Here is a 24,744-nt window from a genome sequence, read left to right on the forward strand (position 1 = left end):
CCATAGCACAGGGAGATCAGCTTGGTGCTTTGTGTCCACCTAGAGGGGTGGGATAGGGAGGGTGGGAGGGGGATGCAAGAGGGAGGAGAAATGGGGGTATATATATATATATATATATGTATAGCTGATTCACTTTGTTATACAGGAGAAACTAACATACTACTGTAAAACAATTATACTCCAATAAAGATGTTAAATAAATAACTAAAAGGGAAAAAAAGAGAAAACATATCTGAATATGACTTCAAAATAAAACAGGAAAATTTTATTGTAAAAAAAAATTAGTACAGCCACTGTGGAGAACAGTATGGAGGTTCCTTTAAAAACTACAAATAAAGCTACCATATGATCCTGCAATCCCACTCATGGGCATATATATGGAGAAAAACATGGTCTGAAAAGATACATGCACCCCAATGTTCATTGCAGTACTGTTCACAATAGCCAGGATATGGAAGCAACCTAAATGTCCATTGACAGAGGAAAGGATAAAGAAGATAGGTTACATATATACAATGGAATATTACTCAGCCATTAAAAAGAATGAAATAATGCCATTTCCAGCAACATGGATGATTGTCAGATTGTCATACTGAGTGAAGTAAGTCAGACAATCTTATGATATCACTTATATGCGGAATCTAAAAAAAAATGATAAAAATTAACTTATTTACAAAACAGAAACAGACTCACAGACTTAGAGAACGAACTTATGGTTACCAGGGGGAAGAGTGGGGGGAAAGGATAGTTAGGGAGTTTGGGATCGACATGTACACACTGCTATATTTAAAATAATTAACGAACAACAACCACAGAAAAGATAAAGTTATGGAGATGGATGGTGGCAATGATAGCCGAACAATGTGAATAGACTTAATGTCACAGAACTGTAATATAAAATGGTAAATTTTATGTGTATTCTACTACAATTAAAAATTCTTTTAATTTGAAAAGCAAAAAAAAAAATTTTTTTTTAATTAAAATAAAAAAAAAATTGTGACCAGAAGCTCATGGGAACCAATCTCTGTATTTTCCCTAGAAGTCATGGTTCTGTACTCATTAACTCAGGGTTTGTGGTGAGTTTAAGAATGTAACTACTGTGAATAATGAGAACTGACTGTATTATGTATTTTTCTTTGATTGGTTTTCAATCATTGCCTAAATAAACATTTATGGGCACTACATTATGAAGTAAAAAATATGCAAATGAAGAAAAGGTAGACTTGCTTTTGAAACAGAAACAACAAAAAGTAGTAAAAATACAATGTGATAAGGATTGATAGTTCCCCACAGCAATGAAGAGGCAAGAGTAATGAGCTTGCTGTTGCTCTTCATAGCGAAGATAGCCAGGAATTTTTATCAATATCAATATTATCGAGATGCAGTTCAACTATTCCAGTTTGACATGGGAAGTTCTTAATTTAAAGCCTATTTAGGGACTTCCCTGGCTGTCCAGTGGTTAAGACTTCGCCTTAATGCAGGGGGTGCGGGTTCAATCCGTGGTCTGGGAGCTAAGATCCCACATGCCTCATGGCCAAAAAGCCAAAACATAAAACAGAAGCAATATTGTAACAAATTCAATAAAGACTTTAAAAACGGTCCACATCAAAAAAAAATCTTTTAAAAAAAGCCTATTTATAGGGAATGACCTGGATGAGGTGACTGGGGAGGGTTTCTCAGAAGACAGAAAATTGTTGCAATCCTTTCTCAATGATAAAAGTACTGTTTACTATGAGAAGACGAAGGAAAGTCCAATCACTCTTTGGTGTAGTGACTACTTAGGTTTTCAAAAACTACCCTAAATAGCTTAAGAATAATGGTCTGCTTCCTTATCATTTCAAATACGTACAAAGTAAGAAAAGAAATGGAAATAAAGGGTGATTCTGCTTCCCAAAATTATAAAACAAATCATAAAAATTTCTTGGTGTTACAGGATAGAAAAATGGAAATATGCCAACAACAATAAAAATAAGAATTTTCTCACTTCCTAAACTTCATTCTGATCTAAATCAGTCCTCTTCTGTTAATTTTTTCAGGCATGTCCATAGGTATTCTCTCTCTCTCTCCCTCTTTCTCTCATTTTTCTTTCTTTCTTTCTGAGAATTTGAAGAGTCTAAAGTTATAACAGTATTATTCTTTTGTGGTTGCAATAAATTATCTTTAAGACAAAGAATTAAAATCTTTCAAGTCCAAAATTTCATTAATTATTAGATGTGCTGTTAAGGTAATGAAACTTTTGGAGAAAAACATATTTTACATCGAACATACTTTATAAACCTAACAATAACACACTTTTGCATTCAATTACCTCCCACTTTCCTCATTTCTATAATCAAAATTTTGTTCTAAATCTTGTTTGTATTTGTATACTCAAAGTTTTTGTGAATCTCTTTTGGACATTAGCAATTATAAATATACATACTTTTTTTCCCCATATCTGGTGCTTGAGATTTTGACCTCTTTATTACTTTCAGAATTGATAGTATAATTTTCAAAGGGATATCAAAGAACATCAGAGAAAATACTGTATACATTTCTGTCAAGCTACACCCAGTTCCATTTTTTTTCTTTAACTGAATAATATATTGCTGAGAGTTAAACTGCTTATATTTTGGGAACTGTGAAGGGTCTGAGGCTTCACCGTACTTGCAAGCTAATATGTTAGCCTTTCCCTGTTTCATGGATGCTGGCAGAAGACAACTGGGTCAGAGATGATGAACAGTTTATTATCACAGCAATAGCAGGAGCCAGAGTAATAGCGTTTTTGTGACAATTCCTTGAGCCCAAATCCTATAGGGTAGCACCAAAAGAGCCAGATGACATTTACACATACAGTGGGTGGCTTTATAGGAGAGAAACCCTGCTCTTACATCAGTGGCTGTTTCCACCTGGATAGAAAAGGACTTGTCCTGGGGTGTCACAATTTATTCCTTACTTTATAGCAGTGTAATGTTTCTCAACTCCAGAAATGCTAAAACATAAAAATAACATGTATTCTAGAATTGGAGGAAATGTGGAATGTGAGACTTTTAGAAGCCTGGGGTTAAGAAAACAATAAGACCTCAAGATTCCAAAGATGAAAGGGAATTTAAATAATCTCAACCAAATATACTTGACATCACTTTCTTTGCTTTTCACAACTCTCCTTATGAGTACCATTTTAGCCAAAATAACACATCATGGCATTTCAGATAACCACATGTTGTTTTAGGTTTTGAAAAGATTCTAAAATAATTTAAAATTGAGGGCAGTTGGAGATTTTCTGGGTCTATGTGTGCATCTTCAGTACTAATCATGGCATCCTCAATTTCCTTCTACAGATTTTGCCAGAGAACTAAATCTGTTAATAGTGAGAGGATTCTGTCCTCCACCAACATAAAAGTACTATATTAAGAAAAACAGTGTCTCTCATGCACTCATAATCCATGAATACATGCAAATGGTATTCTTTTTAAAGTGAGATGGATAAAATTCATAATGACTAGAGATATATTTATATCACTATTCAAATATTATACTTGCATAATACAGTGTACTTTCTGTGTACCAATTACATATAAAAGATAAAAGAAGGGCTTCATATAAAAGCTACACAGCTATATTTTTTCTATTATGTGCAAACATATATATTGTAAAACCAGAACACCAAGCATCTTTCCTTTCTAAAGATAATTAAATTTCATTTTCACAACAATAAAATTTAATTGCAGTTGGCATTTTTAAAAGCCAATACTCTATTTCATCAGAGGTAGCTATAATTAATCTTTCCATATTGGATGCTACCATACCCAAAATAGTTCCAAGAAGCACATACTGTTTGGGGGAGAAAAGAGAAGAAAAATTATACAACTTTACATATGACTACTAAAAATTAATTTTTTTTCTTAATTTACTTTCTTCTTTGAAATGCTGATAAAATATTTTATGAAATGTCTTTTAACAGAAATTTTAAAATAAATTAAAAATCCATAATGTGTAACCTGAAAAATGGCCCACTAAAAGACATCCAGGTGCTAATCCCTTAATTCCTGGAACCTGTAAGCATTACCGTCTAAGGCCCAAAAAAAGAGTCTTTGCAGATATGATAAATTAGGATCTTGTGATGGGGAACTTATCCTGGATTACCTGGGTTGTTCCTAAGGGTAATCACACATATCCTTATAAAAGGGAGAAAGAGGGAGATTTGAAACACACACACACACAGAGGAGAAGGTGAAGAGAAGATAGAGCAGAGAGAGAGTTGAATATCCTGGGCTTGAAGATAGGAGTGATGCAGCCAAAAGCCCAGGAATGCTGGCAGCCAACAGAAGCCTGAAGAGACAAGGAATGACTTTCCCCTAGAGCCTCTGGTGAGGTGGGTGCTGGTGTCCACTGGGCATTTACACTGGAACTAGGATAAGGGATATTGGCTAAGGAGACTTCAATGCAGTGATGAGGGACTTACCCCCATGAGTATCTGGGAGGAAGAGCATTCCAGACAGAGGTGATGGTAAGTGCAAAGGGCCTGAAGTTGGCACATGCTTGGTTCCTGGTGCATCTGGAACATATCAAGTGAGGAGGAAAGAAGGTACCAGTTGGACAGAAAGGCCTTGCATCCAAGGAAGAGCCATGGCATGGCCTTTGGGGGGAGGGTTTGAAGCAAAGGAGTGGCATTATTACCCAGTCCAATCTCATAATGCTTGCTTCATGACAGGCCAATAAATCAAGAGATGAGGTGTTGGGGCAAGGAATAGAAACTTTATTCAGAAAACCAGCAGATGGAGAAGGTGGTGAACTATTGTCCCAAAGAACAATACCTGAGTTAGAATTCAGGCTTCTTTTATGCTAAAAGGGGAAGGGGTGTGGCTGGTTGTTGCAAACTTCTTGGTGCCGGCCAGATCCCCCAGAGGGGATGTGATAATCCTTTGTTCTTGCAGCAGAACACATAGGATGTTCATAAATCTCCAACAAGACAAATGTTATTCTCTGTTCTGCAACTTTTTATCTCTATATGAATGAAAAGAGTTATACCTTTAAAGGGCAGAGCCTTGAGAATGGGCTATACCATATATTTCAGGCTATAGGTAACATTCTTTTACAAAAGGTGCAGAGCCACTATGACTAAGCTCAAGCAACAACAGAGCACAGGGGTTAGAGCTAAAAGAATAGATCCAATATGGAGTCAGGTTTGTTCTTCTCTGTTACAGGCCTGAGACTGCATTTCTAACATTGTTCCACCCTGCTGATGCTACTGGTCTGCTTTTGAGTAGCAAGGCCTTCTGGTGGGTCAGAGTCCATTTCCACATCAATGGATGTTCTTTCTGAAAATTTAAAGATGCGAAGTTCTAGTGAAAATTAGAGTAGCTATTATTTTATAAACTGTGGGCTTCATGCCTTTAAGAATGCCTTTCATTGCTGTTTCTTTCACTTCTCTGTTGAGCTATTTCACTCAATGTAAGGTTTTTGTTTCTATTTGTTTTGGTTGATTGCTTATCTGTATTTTTACAATGTCTGTGCAACTTTGGGGCAGAAACATTTCATTCAATGATTGATTGAAATGAAAGAATAGATGCTACAGCTAACATGGTCAATAGCCTCTGATGTTTATTGATATGATATATGAGAAGTATTTCAAAGGTTTATACTTTAATACCAGGCATACTATAAGTAGGGCCTACCAATACTAATACACACATATTTTGAAATATCATAAAAATATTTCTATTTGCCTTTCAATTCACAAAGTGGTGAGTTAGATAATTGGTCTTAATTGAACTGGTTAAGCAGAATTAGATTTGAATCCTAAATACTTTAATCTCTCAAGTAAGCATATTCTACTCAAGAAGGATAATTTAGCTGATGTATCCTTGGAGCTCTTATATTTTCTTTCTTGAATAACAATGTGTGTTGCAAGAAGACAGGCTTAAGTGTTCTTGAACCCTGGGGCATTTAGAGGCCACCCTGGCTGAGAGGATATGGGTGGACAAGAAGTGCATTCACCTGAAGCAGGAGACCCTAGCAGGCCATCCAACTCCAGGATCCCATTCTTCCAGGGTGAGCGGAGCCCTGCCTTGCAGTTCTACTCCCTGAAATAAGTGCCCAAGTTAGTGGGCTCCGTGGAATCCACAAGCAGGTCACCACGTATCTGGTGAGAGCTCCTCCTTAAAAGTCAGACTGACTCCAGAAATTGAGCTGCCAGAAATTTAATGTAGTATAGTATAGAAACCCCAAAGAGTCTCTAGTCTGCCTTGTCTTGACATCAAACACATTCTTTGTCAGGGAGTAGCCTCCATGCTCACTGGTTCTTCTGTAATTTAGTACCGATTTTGGCAGGCAGGCTCTTCAGGACTTCACTCCAGCCAGGTACATGGGGAAGACACCTCCTCAAGGAACAGGCACAAGTAGGTGGGGGTGAGGCAGCAGCTTCCTCAAACCAGAGGCCTTCCTTATTCCTGGTCCTGCACCTACTTCCCACTTTTCTAGTCCTGCTTCCTCAGGTCCTGTAATAAGTTTGTCCCCTGACTGTGAGTGGTGTTGGTATTCAGGCTGCAGGAAAATGCTGAATTGGAAATGAAAAAGGTCCAGACTTTACTTCCAGCCCTTCTTTTCAGACAAACCACTTCTGCTTTCTGAGAATCACATAGTGGGCAGAAAAGAAACTTGGGAAAGGATGGGACACAAGCACATGTAAGTAATTATACTAGTCTGCTCAGGCTGCCATAACAAAATACCATAGACTAGGTGACTTAAACAACAGCTGTTTACTTTTCAACAATTCTGGAGTTTGAGGGTGTAAAATCAAGATGCCATCAGATTCAATTCTTGGCAAGGGCTCCTTCCTAACTTGCAGTGGCTGCCTTCTTGCTATGTTCTCACTTGGTGGAGAGAGAGAGCTCTTAGGTGTCTCTTCCTGTAAGGGCACTAATCCCATCACACCAGGGCCCCACTCATATGACCTGCTTTAACCTTAATTACTTCCTTGTAGGTTCCATTTCCAAATACAGTCACATGAGGGTTAGGGCTTCAGCATATGAATTTGGGGGGACATAATTCAGTCCATAGCAGTAATCAATACAAAATCTCAGCCTATTTCCCTCACCATTGGCATTTTAGGTCGACCGCCTATGAAAATGAGTCAACTAATTTTGATCTTTGAAAATGGCAGTTTCACGTGGTTCAACTTCTTCATCAGGCTGGTATTTTCCTCTGTAGCTGATAATCCTTGATCACAGTGGGGCTATTTCCCTGGAGACCTCTAAGACCCCTTTGCTCCTGGTGGGGGCCTTGGTGCAAGTGTGTGTGGGGGGCCCAGGGACACTGGAGGGATCTGTATTTGATCTATGAATGTCCATATGCCCAAAGGGATGCAGCATTAAATAGCAAATTAAAAAATCCCGTGACAGGCTGAAAGATCATGGAAGAAGGGGAAATGTTTTATCCTGATGTTTGAACAAAGTGCCCACATTTTCATTTTGCACTGGGGCCCTCAGTAGTTCTGAGGCTGGCCCTGAGGGTGGACATAGAAGAGAATCCACCATGGGCCCAGCAGACAAGCCTCAGCATCCTGACTTGGAGGCTCAGGTTCCTTTCACCTCCAGTCCTCTGTCTAGGACTGTGGATGATATGCATTCAGCCCCCAGGACTGGAAAGAATATGGCAGATGGTGGGTGGGAAGATTTGTAGGTCAGCCTGAAAAGGACATCCACCATTTCCCTCACATCCATTGCCAGAACTCAGTCCCATAGGTACAGAGGCCACCTTCTCACGGAGGCTGAGATGTGGGCCAGGTGTGCACTTGGTGAAAGAGGTATCTGGTAGTAGGAGGGCTCAGAGCTCTGCCACACAACCACCCACCTTTTAAAATACCCATCTCTTGTGGTACATAGCCATAAAAAAGAATGAAATCATGCCATTTTCAGCAACATGGATGGACCTAGAGATTGTCATACTAAGTGAAGTAAGTCAGAGAAAGACAAAAACCATATAATATCACTTATATGTGGAATCTAAAATATGATACAAATGAACTATTTACGAAACAGAAACAGACTCACAGACATAGAAAACAAACATGGTTGCTGAAGAGGAAAGGCGGGGAGGGATAAATTAGTCTGGGGTTAGCAGATACAAACTATTATATATAAAATAGATAAAAAACAGGGTATTACTGTATAGCACAGGGAACTATATTCAATATCTTGTAATAAACTATAATGGGAAAGAATATGAAAAAAATGTACATACACTGTATATGTATAACTGAATCACTTTGCTGTACACCAGAAACTAATACAACATTGTAAATCAACTATATTTCAATAAAAAAATAAATTAATTAATTTAATTAAATACCCATCTCAGGTCTTACTCTTAAGTTTTTTTTTGTTTGTTTGTTTGTTTGTTTGTTTTTTTACTCTTAAGTTTTGAGCACTTCTTTGTTACTTCCCCCCACTAGAATGTACAGTTGGTGGGAGAAAAGCCTGTGTCTCTTTCTTAGAGTTGCAGCCCCAGTGCTTGAAATGGTGCCTAGAACCTGATGTCCTCATGAGATGTTTGTTGACTGGCTGTTGCAGCAAAAATAGAAATGAGACTTTTCTTAAATAGAAATGAGTTTTTTTTTTCTTTTCTGACAAACAAGGAAAATAAAGGAACAATGGACAGGCCATGGAGGCTGCATAAACTGGACTGAAAGAGTTAATGGATCCTAGTTTTATTTTAATTGTTACTAATCTGTAGTGCCTGTAGCTAGACTTGTCCTTCACAATACTAACATCTGACATTCTCTGACTCCATATGAATTACACTCTGCACCTGGCATTTTTCTCCATTTACACTCCCTATAGCACTCCTCATTTCAGAAAGAAGGTCACAGGCCAATAACTTCAGGGACAACAGACCGGGTTGCTGAGCCACCTGATGCCAGTTTTGGCCATGAATTTGCAAAAGAAAAAAAATGCAAGATTTAATTACTTTGAGCCTTATCACCTACCCCAGACCATGAGCCCTGAGCTATAAAGCCTTTCCCTATTCCCCAGGGAGGGGGGCACAGTTCTTGAGGTGCTGGCCCACTGTGTTCCCTCTTTGCCTGTCAAAGAATAAAGCTACTCTTTCTTGTTCCTCCAAAACTCTGTCTCCATATTTCTTTTCGGGATCAGTCCACAGAGAGCCAATATTTTGGGATCATGGCTGACTGACTCAATTAACAAGTTCCACAGCTCATCAGACCTGCATACCCTTTTGCTGCTGCCCACACAGACTTAACACAAAGCTTGGTCTGAACTTGAATCCCATATACACCTTTACTAAGGTTAATCTACATGACTGGCCTGGCCTGACTGCTCCTCAAACCCATCTTTACTTTCCTGACCTACAAGACCTCAGGTCTTCCCAGCTGACTCCTATCTCTGTTTCAGGGATACACTGGTGCTTGCAGGAAATGAAGAGAGGCAGATGGTATCAATGATGCAATTCCTTTGTCCTCAGAAGAATATTAATAAGAAGAAACTTAAAATATAGGCAAGACTAGTTTGTGAGTACATGGTCTGGCTTTACAAATATTCAGACTTTTATGACTTGCTGATAAAGGACCATACACATAAATTTTTGTTTATCCATAATATCCCAACTTTGGAGAAAAAGTACAGACCTAGTAATGTGAAAAAAGTTTAAACTTATCCTGAGCTATTGATGAAACAGGAACCTCAAATGAAAACATCTACTAGGAATGTGCCATTTAGGGGGCAACAGACTATTGCACAAGAATCAACAAAGAACATGGTTTCAGGTTTCTGGCAGAAAAATTAATTTCTTGATGGACATTATGAGACTGAAGATTAAGTGTTGGTAGAGAGGAGTTCATTTCAAGCCTGCATGGTGTGTCTCCCCCAGATGGTGGTGTTTAGGTCACTTTTGGGAGGTGACACAAACATGGGAATGGGATAAGTATTCCTAACAAGGCAAATGGTACATGCAGGCCAGTGTCCTTTTCCAACACACTCCACACCATTGCACATGCACAGTAAATAAACATACACACACAATATACACACACACAGAGTTTTATAGTTCTGGTGTGGTTAGGATAACCATATGCCGAGCAGGGTAAGCCTTTCAGGACGTCTAGGCTGCTCCCATCCCTGATGCTTCAGACGTGCAATCTCAAGAGCTGAGTGTTTCTTACCCCATGTCCCAGTATTGACAGGACTCACGCTGGCAGCCAATGATATTAGGTGCGGTTGAGTTAGCAGTGTGATGCCTTGGGTCTGTGCTTAGGAAGCAATTTTATAGACCAATTGATTCAAAAGCAAAGCAGAGTAGGACGATTGAAAATCAAGTTCTCTACTCTATTACTCAGATAACTTCTCAGATGTCTCCCCTCCTTCACTGCTTTGGCACATGTTATCAACTTTTCCAGGGTCTTCTTCCTGCTAGCCACAGACATGCCTGAAGTTAGAGGTAGCCTAGGAAATGTGTGGAACTGGGTGGAAGCACTTTCATTCCAGGGCACAAGTCTCCTCCCTCTACACCTCAAAGGCAAACCATAGAGCCTCATGATCAGATCACTGGACGCTGTGAGCAGATGAAATCCCTGTCAGGCTAGGTTCCTGATGAGTTAAGCTCTTCCTCCCACAAACCCTCCCCTTCACAACCTCTGTTGGAAATGAGGCATAACCAGGAAACAAACTATAGTTGCTTAACCCCACTGAGACTTGGGTCTTCTTTGTTATGTAGCATTATTGAATCTATCCTGACATATACAGGAATGGTCAGATGGAAGAGGAACACAGCTGTAAAAAAAAATATTTTTGTGGCATTAGCATGATAATTAGGTGGCAGACAGTGAGGAAACCATTTTGAGAGTTTTAAAAGAGGGTTCTCTTTATTATGTTGCAGCAAAGTATTTGCTGAAATCCTTACCTGTGATAACTTAGGAGGAAGTTGTACCTAGTGAAACTAATGAACCACATACCTGAAAGATTTATAGCTCTAGAAGTTAATACACATAACATTGTAGTGTTGTTGATTGCTGTCAGCTCTGTTTGGTAAGGTATTACATGATAAAGGTGCACTTAGGAAATAACTGACTAGTGCAGAAGTGAAAAGGAATGTAGAGCATCCTGAAACTCAGAGCCTGTTAAGGTGGACAATGATATTCTTGATCCCAAACAGAAAAGATAAAATTAAGAAAGTCTTCCTGCTTCAAATGCCCACTAAAACTTTTCAATCATTCAAAATGCTCTAGGGAAAGGATCAGAGATAGAGTGTGGCACCTAGTTTGTTTTTCAATTGGATTAAAATCAGAGTAGAGGGTAAAGCATGACCATGGTGGCCCTCCCCACTCAAGCTAGATAAGGTCCAGGTCCCTGCCCCTAAGTTGAATGAGACTCTCCTTGGAGGAAAGAAATCAGAAAAGTACAACAGTTCTGGAGACCATCTCAAAAACAATGTGGGCATGGCTACTGGCAGATAGTACTCATCGGGTCAAACTGGTAAGAAACTGGCTAAATTTTTGATGAGGGAACCAGGAAGCTGAGCTTGTTCTAGGTGTAAGATGACCCTTGGGTACCTAACTCTCTAGGCAGGACGTGACTGTAGAAATCTTCACAGCCCCTCTCTCCACTGCCCACTTCCTGAGGGAGCCCATCCCCAGCACTTTCTTTACATGTGGTTGAGGAAGAAAATGGAAGAGAAGACTGTTTAAGCTGAAGGCAGGAAATGTGGAAACATGAAGAGTCTTTTTTGAAAAGTGGACTGGAGAATTCTTCTTAAAGAGAGGAATCAAGATATACTCTCCCTTCATGGTTCAGGACACCCACGTTGTCCACCTGGTGGGGTCTCAGGGTTGCTCTGGACCAGTGACTATATCTACCAACTGTTCCCCTCTCCAAAGGGGAGTGTTTGCTGCAGAGATCCTGTCCTTGTTCAACCTCTGTATGGGGGCTCCAGGGTACAGAAAACTGAGTTTTTTAGTTTATTGGTCTCTGGATCAAAAGGAGCTCTATTCATACCCACTGAAGATATGACTATGCACTCTTGAGAGCCTGATGATGCACTGAAGGGAACTTTGGGCACTTTTGTGAACAGGGGATGAGTGTCAACAAGTTGTATGCGGAAAAGAGAGTAAATTAAAAGGTTGACTGCAGTAGACATCCGTGGGTGCCATTCACCCTGATTCTCCCCTCTCCCGAGGCACCACCCTCCCTTGATGTTAAGGGCGACCCTGTGGCTTGCTTTGATCAATGAAATGTGATCTGAAGAGATGCATCCCTTCCCAGTGGATGTAGTTAAGAACTGGTGACTGATTTTCCACACTCTCTCCCCCAACCACAGCATACCCAGAATTCTGGGTTGAGGTAGCAATCGAACCTCTGTTAGCGTGAGTACCCAAGTGACATCAGTGAAATGAGCAGAGACCTCCTGTGATGGCAAAAAAATTTGTTGTAAGCCATCTGGATTTTGAATTGTTTGCTACTGCAGCATGACCTCCCATCTTGACTAATACATCACTCACATATTGTAGTATCATAATAACTTGTCAATGCATGTGCTAAATCCCTAAGTATATAGCTTAAAAGGGGAAATGTCAGGATCAGATATTTACTTCTGTAGGACTTAGTGTCTGACATTCCTTTGGTAAGGATCCTTAAATTTTAAATTTTTAGGTGAATTGTTCACTATACACTCTGTGCTGTTGATTATTGTGTAAGTCCCTTGAGAGGATTTTCTACAGTGTGCTTAACAAAAACTTCAGTACTGAAAGAAGTAAGCATCATCTTCATAAGGAAAAAGGAATCAGGGGAATTGAATTTCCAAGGAAATCACAAACACTTTCCTACAGAGGAACTTTCAAATAGAAACAAAATGAGAATTTGAAAATGACATTAATAGAGCTGAGATGGAAAGTTCCTCCACTGTATCTCATAGTTCTTCACATATATAGGTTTTTGGACATATGGGTAATGCTATAAATAATTTCATATACAACTTCCCCACATATACAACTTCTCTGAGTTCTTTGAGGGGTGGGAAGGTGCTTACTCCCTGGTGTGTCTGCATAACATAGCACATTCTTTATACATCACAGGATCCCAGCCCTGCAACAGAAACTTGCATGTATCATCACTTGCTCCTTACCACAACCTAGTGATGTAGGAATTGATATCCCCACATCATAAATACAGAAACCTGGGCTCCAGGAAGTTAGGGCACTTGTCCAGATTTGCACATATTTGCATAAGATCTTACGCAGTGATGTCTCTCTTTAAAGCTCACATCGTTCATTCGTTTATTTGTTTATGATTCAACATTGTTGAATGAATGATTGAGGTAGATATAAAATATATTTCAATATATAGGAAAGCATGGAAAAGGCAGGAGGCAATCCCTCTAGTGTAAAGATTTAAGAAGGAGATTTTTTGGTTGAAAATGAACTTAAAGAATATTCCCATTAATACCAATTACCTCATCATTTGACCTCATTGTTAATTGGTCTTTCAGTTCAGGGAAAAGTCTAAGATCACTCCTCTCAGGTGGCTGTTTCCTCGTGATGTCACCAGGCTCCAACTTTGCCTCTCAGTCCTTATTGGGCCTTCTTCCTTCGAGAGAGATTTTTTTAGGCAAACAGAATGCCCTCCAATAAAGCATTTGGACATGCAAATGTTTAAATCATGGCATGTAGGTCACTTACAAAAAGAGGACAACTATTTCTGGTATCATTTTAAATTTATTGTGATGAGTCAAGGCTAGCGCAAGGTGAACTCCTTTTACCATCATCTGCACAGCTACATTAGCTCATCCATGTATTAAAAAATGGATCTCTGGACAGTTAGTTGGCAATTTGGCAAATTGCTCATGTATAATGCAAGAGAAGAAAGTCTAGTTTCAACTCATACCAATTCTACCTCTACATGTCATGAATAATTTTTATTTTATGGTAAAATATGTCACATGTTTATTCAACAAAATGGAAATTTGAAAAATCCCAGCTATATATTAATTTTATTATCATTAGCTCAATTTTTTATAGTCACAGATTATGTGAAGAGTGCCTACCTTTAGCTAGATGGATTTATTTATTTATTTATTTATTTTGAGAAACAAATACATTCATTTAAGATGTTGACTTTATTTTTCTCTTTTCATGCTACATGCTTTATCAAACTTTACATCTATGAAATGGATGAATTCTAAATCCCTTGGAACAAAGGGTCTTTCCTAAGCTTTTGTGCAAAACAAATGGTTTATTAGCCAGCATATTTTCCATTCAGGAGAATTCACATTTGAACCATTATTTTGATGAGCTTTTACACTGGATAATTAATTCCATTTTCTTTTCTTGTAAAGTCACTTTTCCTTTTCAGTTTCATTCATTTATTCATCAATATTTGTTGGCAAACTTTTATAGAACACTTGCTTTAGGGAAGACATGATGTTGGCATTGGGGCTATAGTCATAAATGAGACAGATCCATTCTGCCTATGGATGCCCTTATGGTTGGGGTGGGTGACCGGAGATTGATTAGTGCTGTAAGAAGGATTATATATTCTCAGAAATATAACAGGGAGAAAATATGTAATAAGAAAAGCCTCTAGTTACCTTTCCAGGATAAGGTGGAATTAAATTCACTTCTCAAGGTGTTGCTAAAGCCAAAATGTTTGCTTTGTTGCCTAAATGAACGTGGGTCTGCACTGTACTAGGATGACTAAGGCAGGAGCTGGTGTGAGAAGTGGCAGCACCAATTCTGGAAGTGAGCCCGGAGGGAAGGAGGCAAGCTGAGTGGTTACATTGCTACCATTTGCCAGCACTGTGTTCTCTATGAATTCAGCAATTTAGACACACTCACCGTCCCCATCTGCCTCCACATGCCCATCCCTAGAGAGCACTGTGGACCCACTCATCACCCAGAATCACTGTCACATGACAGAAAGAATGAGTGGCTTCATGGGGCATCAAATCTGCATGTGTATAGGAAGAAGGCTTACTCCTCTTCATTAAGGCCTTCCAGAAGGCAACAACTATCAGCTTTTCCCTTGTTTTTAAAATTCTTTTAAGGATGATGATGATTGTGATGATACAGAGAGGAGATATCTAGAGCCACCTTAAGTCATTTCTCTCTGGGAAGGCATTCCCAGAAGGATTAATTTTCCTTTCTTTATTATACACACAAAAAATGATTACGATAAGATCTATCACTATGTTCTTAGGTTTCTTTCAAATATTCAGAGAGAAATGCTCTGAATTATTCTGCAGGAAGAGGTAAGGAGGGCTGGAGTGAACTGTGGAGACAATAATTTAGGGGGCATAGACGAGCTTGAGAAGGCATATCGTGTCTGTACAAACACCCAAGCACAATGGCATGAGAGCATTTCCATTGTAAAGTTGCATTATCAGGAAGCTGGAACTGGCAGTGCCATCCAATTTGAGCATAATATCCAGTTGGAACCCATCCTGCATGCAGGCAAGTGTTCCTTCTCATCCTTCAATGATTCGTTCATATCCTTTGGTACTGGTTCTTGAATGCTTATCAATATCCAAATCCAGGTCTTCTATTTTATCATTCTTGATTTTAGTTGAAGGAGAACCTGGTCTTTATATTGCCTTTTTCAGCATAATGAACAATGTGTATTCTAGGTACATTCCATGGTATTTAACCTTCATTATTTATTCCATCAACTCTCTGAAGAAGCTTGGTAAGCCGATGTAAGGATCTCATGATCAAATACATATGTCTGTCTTTCTAAGGGTACCTCCTGCCATACCAATCTACCTTTCATTTCCAGAACATTCTTTACATTTCTTGATTATGGTCCTTTGCTTGCTCTTTTATCCACCTAGAATCCCTTCCTTTTTCTTAGAGTGCTATTATCCAAAAACCTACCAATAACTCCTCACTCCCTCAGAATTCATTTCATCCACTCTCAGTGGGCCAGCAGTAAATATATAGCAAGTATTAGCTGTGATACTCTGACCCCATTTGAGTTTCATTTTAAGTTGTTGGTTCTTAATTGTGACACATATTAGAATAATCAGGGAAACTTTAAAACATGTAATTATTTGGGTCAGACTCCAGACCAAATGAATCAGATTTTTTGGAGGTGGGGACAAGGCAATGATATTAAAAAGGAAATGAAAAACAAAACATACCCAAGTAACCTCCCTGAGTAACTATAATATGTATCCAGGGTCAATATAGTTCAGTCAAAATGTTAATAGGACAAATGGTGATACCCATGTAGTCCATTTAGCTTTGAACACAGACAATTTAATCCACTGCATCTTTAAAAACCATTACACAGCGGTCCCCAACCCTCAGGCCATGGACTGGTACCAGTCTGTGGCCTGTTAAGGGCCAGGCCGCACAGCAGAAAGTGAGTGGCAGGCGACAGAGCGAAGTTTCATCTGCCACTCCCCGTGGCTCCCCATCTCTCCCATTATAGCCTGAACCATCCCCCCACCCCCCTCCCCCATCCATGGAAAAATTGTCTTCCATGAAACTGGTCCCTGATGCCACAAAGGGTGGGGACTGCTGCCTTACAACAAGGTCAACAATGGGAGTCACTTGTAACAGGGAAGAATCAGCACATGCAATGCAATCTGTTACCATTCCTGGAATCAATGTAACATAAAGTAAAGCCCTCCTGATTGGATGGTAGAATTCCTGTCATGTGTAAAGCTCATCTAAGATACCAAATTGTGGGTTTAGGCATTAGAAGTGTGCATCAGAGTGCGAAAGTTTAGAATCAGAAGTCTGGGCAGAACTGAAGGTCATGAAAAAATAGATTATCTGAACACAGGAATGAGTAAGCTTTGGTCGTGTTTGGGTCAGGCATTTGGGGACATAGGTCTGAAACTGGATGATCAGATCAAAGTAGGAGGGAAAAGTAGGGTGTAGAGATCAATATTGTAAGACCCCAACTCAACCTGAGATCTTAGAGGGGTCATAGCAGGTGAGTGATGGAAACCTAAGACACAGGTTCCAGCAAGGAGGCCACTCATGTTCAGCTAAATAAGGAGCAGCTGTGGAAGACCTGACTACCCCACCAGACATAGAGGGACTAGCTTTGAGGGTACAGTTGTCAGATCAAATACAGCGTGCCTAGTTAAATTTGAATTTCAGATAAACAACACATTTTTTAGTATAAGTATGTCCCTAATTTGCATTAGACCTGCTGCCAGGATTGGGGAGCTCGTGGAACAGAAGGAACTATTCATCTAATTCCTCCTGATAGCCAATTCCTTCTTGCAGAGAATACCCTTCTTCTTGTATGTCCCATGTGCAGCTGGCTGTACCATCACCCAGTTGACTCCCATTAAATCCATTGAAATAATATAGGAATGTTGTTAGTAACAGATGGGCCCAAACATGTAGTTGTGGGAGTCTAGATTCAGTTTCTCAGTGAAAGGAAGTCTGGATCTGAGCTTAAATCAGATCTGGCCACATGTCTAAAATTTACTTAAGCAAATTTTTGTAATTCTGAAAAAAAATTTAACTTATTTGAATGATTTTTGCCCTGAATTTTCCATATACAAATATGAATAAATTACTCTGAATAATGTACTCTTTATTCTAACAGCAGTTTAACCATTTAAACTTGAGATCTCTTTAATCAATAGAAATTGACAGAAATGGCTTTTAACTTTCTATTGATTTTGCATTAAAATTGCCATCTAACCAAATCTCTGGAGAGTCTAACTTTAACCTCCTTCAGTTATTGATGAGTAAATCACTGGGTCCTTGGAGAAATGGTGGTACAAGGAACAAAGGAAAGTTCAAAGTGAACTTGGGCTCTTATGCCATAAGGCAAAATAGCATTGAAAGACTGATGAGGTCACATCAAAAGGACCCAGGTATTCTGTTGGAGTCAATGGGAATACATTTAATCAATGGGATACGCGGGGTCATGGAACTCAGAAAAGAGAATGCCATATAAAATAATTAAAACTCATGCTATTGCTTTGAATATTGGTGTCTTGCTTTGCTTTTTTAGTAGTAACTTTAGATGAGGTGAACAAATAATCCTATGTGATGAAGAAAGCTCTGTGCTATATGAGAAAGCAACTAATAATGATAGGAAAGAAAGAAATCACAGAATTCAAAAAATCATTATTATGGAACCACATGGGGAACTGGGTATTTGCATAGTGCTAACACAATCTTACATAAATTGTTGACAGTTTCAAGAAAACGGGGGGGGGGACCTGACTGTACATGAAAGCTCATATTGTTACCACCCTATTTCAGGTGTCAATATCCCATCATCACTGGTCAACCAGATGTTCTGCCACTTGATCTGATGCAATAAGAAGTACACATCACAGAGAATGACTGTTAACAAATTATGTTTTGCATGAATTTATCATGCTTTCAGATCTAACTGCCAATGTGTAGAAACTACAGGAGTTATACGATTAAACTGAGAGAGACTATGGAGAAATAACCAGACAAATCCAGAAGGTTGAATATTTTTCTCAGGGTAACTAGCTTGTAAATTTTTTTTCTATAACTTGGTGTCATGAATAAAGAAAGGGGGCAGGAGGTGTGCTGTACCAAGGTAAAAGAGATGTAAAAGTCATCACTGCCAAATTCAACCTATAGTCATATATTTGGATTGTGACTTGGACAAAACAACAGTAGAGGATATTTTTCAGACAGTTGAGGAAATTTAATACTGCATTGGATGAAAATTTTGACATAAAATGTACATTGTAAGCTTAAAAATATCATTTACTGTATGACCTCTTGTAAAAGAAGTGAAAAGAAAAGATCTGGAGGCATCCACTGGGGGTAGACAGTGTCACCTCTGGGTGGCAGAATACAACATTGTTACTTTCTTAGTTTTGTGATCTCTATTTTCTAACTTCATATAGGCATTATACAGCTTTTGAAGTGGCAAACATTTATTTTTAATTAAAAAGGTAAATAAAACAAATATTCTTGATTAGCACACATGTCCACTTTTTTTTTTAAAAAAAGGTTAATAATTGGATTTTTCTTTCTAGAACTTTGACTTAGGTTTCGAGACGAATCCATTCTCCTTAGAGTTTCTAAGTGGCTTAAATAACACGTTTCTCCTCCTTTGGATTTCAAATGGTTTTCCAACCTAGCCTGGAAAAAAAATCCCTTGAGAAATCTCTATTTTCATTGAACTTTTGATCCTACAAGAAGCAATGTTTGTAAAGCCTACTGCTTCTCTTTACAAATTCAGTCTGATGTTACATCAAAGAAATTCAGATAAACATTGAGGCAATAAGTTTCAAGCTCAAGATAAATTCTTAATTTAAACTTCTAAAGAAGTTTTTGAAGTTTTTACATAACTATAACAAAAGCTTCAGGGAATAGAATAAAAGACAAGCTTAACAGTAACAGTTATAACAGTAGTAAAGGTATTAAGAGCTTAATGAGCTTTATCTACATGTTTAATGATAAAGGGAAACTGAGGCAAGGTAAAACTCAGTTGATCCAAAATACGTGGAACAGTTACAGTTCTAAGATTTATGTAAACTTTTATAGGAGTGTAATAATTTTTTTCTAGTGTCTATGTAGCCAATAGCTTTCTTTTCCAACAGTACCTAACACAGGGCCTTGCAGGAGAGGATATACTCAACACATATTAAATGAATATATGCAATTCCTTTAACTAAACAAAGACAATTTTCCCTGCTACATTTTAAAGATGTTTCTACCCAGTTTTTTGAAAATGAAAAAATGTAGTTAGGCAGTGCTCATTCTTAAAAATAGTGCACAATTACTTTTGCTTTTTTGTGGATTTGTTCATTATGTGGAGTACTTTGTTTGGTAGCATGTAGTTAGTAGTCAAATGTAAACTTGCAGATAACTAAATCTTTTATTATAAAGTATTATTGCCAAATCTAGTCCACAGTACCTTATTCAAAGCTCTTCCAGCCAGCTATGTTTGGTAATTTAAAAATTTTAAAACTAAAATGTACTATTACCATGTATATAGCAACCAGCAGCATCTAAGACCACCATGCAATCAAACACATTAATATTTCTGCAGTAAAATATAGAAATATCCAAAAGTAGTATAAATAAACTCTGCAAATAGCTTTCCACTAGATCAGATCATGTTTTGCTAGCTCATGAGCTTTGGTGCCAAATGTAACGCAGCTTTGGATTTTCAGAGATTTGAGGATTTCAGAATTACAGTAAGTACTAGTACTGGGGCCTAGCATCATTAATCAATGATCTGTTTTATAAAGCAAATTCTACTCCCTTCCTTTTCAGCTGAAACATACAGAACAGTTATTTCAGCGCTTAGACAAAATTGTCTTAGGACATGTTTTAAATATAACCTTAATAATAAAGATCACTTCAGACTTGATTTTTGTGTATTACTTCTTGAGAACACTTACAGATTGTGATTACAGATAGTGATTACAGATAGTGACTTACAGATAGTGATTGGTGAGAATTCTGACCAAAACTCTGTCACAGACTAGCTGTTTATGCCGTAGCATAGATGCAGAGCTGGGTGGGTCTCTGGCCAGACCAATATATGATTTGTCATATTCTCACTGTCCTTTGGGAGTAAATTGGCATTCCATGAGTAAGTAGACAATTTATGTCATTATTAGAGTAATTAAAATAAATTACTGCCTCAGACAATGAATGGTTTCCAATGTCTCTGAAGAATAAAATAGCATTCAAAGAGAGCACAGATAGTTCTATCTTATATAAATATAAATATTATATTGGTTAGTGAGACCTGTAATGAATGTAAAATGTTTGCCATATGAAACAAATTGATCCACTCACTAAAACTCAAATTATGTAAACATTTACCACTTTTAGAGGAAGTTAAGCTTCCTCCAAAGGTTGTATAATGTTCTGATGCCGGAAATATAAAAGGACCTCTTTTTCCCAAACACTATCTCCAGGCAAAGTTAACACTACATATAATTTCTCTAATTTCAGCCTCTTCTCTATATATTGGACAAAGAGTCAAAGAGTAGGGTAGGACCCAAAACAGACCTAGAAATGGGACAAAGGATGAAGAAAGAGGTAAAGTCATTTGAGTTTACTGGGAAAGGGGTGAAAATATCTTCTGCCCAGGGATCAAATGGGATGGAGGCTATTTTTCCTCCATTCTCCCCCAAAAGTGAGGGCAAGAGCTTGGGTAGGAAGGAAAGATAAAGAGCTGGTGTGGTGGACCACAGGGACTTCTGAACCTGTGGGATCTTCAGGGTAGAGGGTCCTCCTTTGGGGAGATGTCCTTGCTTCTTCAGAGACAGAGAAGGTCCAGGAGGAGAAGTGGGGAAGAGGGTTTGCCCTGGCACAGAGTAGGCTGTCTGCCTTTGTTCACTCAGGAGTCAGGTCAGAAGGTGTCCATAAACATAAAATGTGCGCCTTTAGTGAAAAGTTATTTGTCTTTCATACCTTGAGAATGTTAGTGCTGTGGGCTGAACTGTGTCCCCCCAAATCCATATGTTGAAGCCCTAACCCCCAGTACCTCAGAATGTGACTGTATTTAGAGATAGGGCCTTTACAGTGGTGATTAATTTAAAATGAGGGCATTAGGGTGTCTCTAATCCAATGTGACTGAAGAGAGTTGGACACAGAGAGCCGTCAGGGATGCATGTGCACAGAGGAAAGACCATGTGAAGATGCAGCAAGAAAGAGGACATTTGCAAGACAGGGACAGAAGCCTCAGGAGAAACCACCCCTGCAGACACCTCGATCTTGGACTTCCAGCCTTCAGAACTGTGAGAAAAGAAATTTCTGTTTTTTGAGCCCCACAGTGTGTGGTATTTTGTTATGGCAGCCTGAGGAGACTAACACACTTAATATAACAAAAGTGCTGCAGGAGCACGAGGAACCCATTAAAAGAAAATCTTTTCTTTTTTTTTTCTTTTAAATTAATTAATTAATTTATTTATTTATTTTTCGTTTCTGCTTGAGGGCTTTCTCCAGTTGCGGTGAGCGGGGGCCACTCTTCATCGCGGTGTGCGGGCCTATCACTGTCGCGGCCTCTCCCGTTGTGGAGCACAGGCTCCAGACGCGCAGGCTCAGTAGTTGTGGCTCACGGGCTTAGTTGCTCCGCGGCATGTGGGATCTTCCCAGACCAGGGCTCGAACCCGTGTCCCCTGCATTGGCAGGCGGATTCTCAACCACTGCGCCACCAGGGAAGCCCAAAAGAAAACCTTACTTGGGTGGATAGAAAGCACAAGTCAGAGAGCACCCCCAGAATCTAAGAGAGTAAAAGAATTTACTGGTTAATAATAATTCATCCATTTGAAACAAGGTTTCAAAACCCTTTCTGTGGGAGGCAGAGTAATACCCACCCAAAGATGTCCATGTCCTAATCCCTGACACCTGTACATGTTACCTTACATAGCAAAAGAGACTTTGTGGATGTGATTAAGTTAAGGACCTTGAGATGGAGAGATTATCCTGGATTATCCAGGAGGAAGGTCCAATGTAGTCACAAGGTCCTTAAAAGCAGAAGACCATTCCCAGTTGGTCAGTGAGAGATGTGATGACAGAAGAAGGGTCAAAGTAATGGCAGGCTTTTGGCTTTGAGAATGGAGAAAGGAGCCAGGAGACAGGAACTGGGGCAGCCTCTAGAAGCTGGAAAAGACAAGGGAACGGATGATCTCCTAGAGTCTCTAGAAGGAATGCAGCCTTGCTTGATTTTAGCTCTTCAAACCCTATTTCAGGGCTTCCCCTGTGGCACAGTGGTTAAGAGTCTGCCTGCCAATGCAGGGGACACGGGTTCGAGCCCTGGTCCGGGAAGATCCCACATGCTGTGGAGCAACTAAACCCATGAGCCACAACTACTGAGCCTGCACTCTAGAGTCCGCGTGCCACAACTACTGAGCCCAAGTGCCACGACTACTGAAGCCCGCACGCCTAGAGCCCATGCTCTGCAACAAGAGAAGCCACTGCAATGAGAAGCCCACATACCACAACGAAGAGCAGCCCCTCCTCGCTGCCACTACAGAAAGCCCACGTAGCAACGAAGACCCAATGCAGCCCCCCCAAAAAAACAAAAAACAAACTCTTTTCAGACTTCTGACTTCCAGAACTGTAAGACAATAAATTTGTGTTTTAAGCCACTAGGTTTTTAGCCCTTTGCTACAGGAAAATCAGGAAACTCACTCATGTACCTCCCAATGATTCCCCAAGTCCTGGATTATTTTCATGGATGGGAAGAGGCTGTGGGGTGGGGACAGGGCTCATTTTTTCACCGTGCAGTCTGTCCCACTGTTGGATGGCTCTTTCTTCCAGAGGTCCCTTGTTCCCCGTCCTCCTCCACCTGGCATCTGGCAAAATAAACACAATTTCTCTTTTCTCAGTGTGGTGCAGTTGGAAGGTTGTTGTTGATCTTTAGTTAGAAGTGATGTTTCTAGTGTTAGGCTGTATGTGCTTAGTTCATTTTCAGCAGCTATTGACTGGGTAAGTGGACAAGTGACTATTCCAGTTTTCTCTTCTGCAAAGTGAGGTGATAACCATTTGAACCTCACAGCATTGTTGGGAGGATTAAATGAGTTAATATATACAAATATTGTTTGTAAACTTTTTCTTATGCTATTTTTTTAATATACAGTTGGATTCAGTTTGCTAATATTTTACTTAAGATATTTATCTGTGTGTGTGTGTGTGTGTGTGTGTGTGTACTATCAGTACAAGACCGTGTTAAAACAAGTTCACAGGTTGAAATTTTTGTACCCACTGAAGGTTTGCTCAGATTCAGGGTACCAGTATACATGAGGGCAATAAATAGCCATAACCTTTCAGAGATAGCTTATCATTTTTTCTTTTATTTTTTGTTTACTTCTTTGCTCAAGGCAACTTCCATCTTACCCTTTGGGTATCAGCTTAATGTGGGAAAGTTATCCTATGAGATGATCCATGTTGGGCAAGCCCTGGATCATGACTCCTGACATCTTCATCCAAGAAGCCATGAAACCAAAGCTCAAGTTCAGATATGGACCAAAACCCCAAGGCAAAGGTGGCCTTGGGATAGTGAGTTTCCACTAACCTCTTTGGATTCAGGCTGCCTCAAGAATATGGCCTGTCCCCACAATATTCTATTTTTTTTAATTTAATTTTATTTATTTTTTTATACAGCAGGTTCTTATCAGTCATTCATTGTATACACATCAGAGTATTCATGTCAATCCCAATCTCGCAATTCATCACACCACCCCTCCCACCCCCCACTGCTTTCCCCCCTTGGTGTCCATACGTTTGTTCTCTACATCTGTGTCTCTATTTCTGCCCTGCAAACTGGTTCATCCGTACCATTTTTCTAGGTTCCACATACATGTGTTAATATAAGATATTTGTTTTACTCTTTCTGACTTACTTCACTCTGTATGACAGTCTCTAGATTCATCCACGTCTCTACAAATGACCCAATTTCATTCCTTTTTATGGCCGAGTAATATTCCATTGTATTTATCTACCACATCTTCTTTATCCATTTGTCTGTCGATGGGCATTTAAGTTGCTTCCGTGACCTGGCTATTGTAAGTACCTCAGCAATGAATATTGGAGTGCATGTGTCTTTTTGAATTATGGTTTTCTCTGGGTATATGCCCAGTAGTGGGATTGCTGGGTCATATGGTATTTCTATTTTTAGTTTTTTAAGGAACCTCCATACTGTTCTCCATAGTGGCTGTATCAGTTTACATACCCACCAACAGTGCAAGAGGGTTCCCTTTTCTCCACACTCTCTCCAGCATTTGTTGTTTGTAGATCTTCTGATGATGCCCATTCTAACTGATGTGAGGTGATACCTC

This window comes from Eschrichtius robustus, chromosome 1 (genome assembly GCF_028021215.1).
Source record: "Eschrichtius robustus isolate mEscRob2 chromosome 1, mEscRob2.pri, whole genome shotgun sequence".
Classification (NCBI taxonomy): Eukaryota; Metazoa; Chordata; class Mammalia; order Artiodactyla; family Eschrichtiidae; genus Eschrichtius; species Eschrichtius robustus.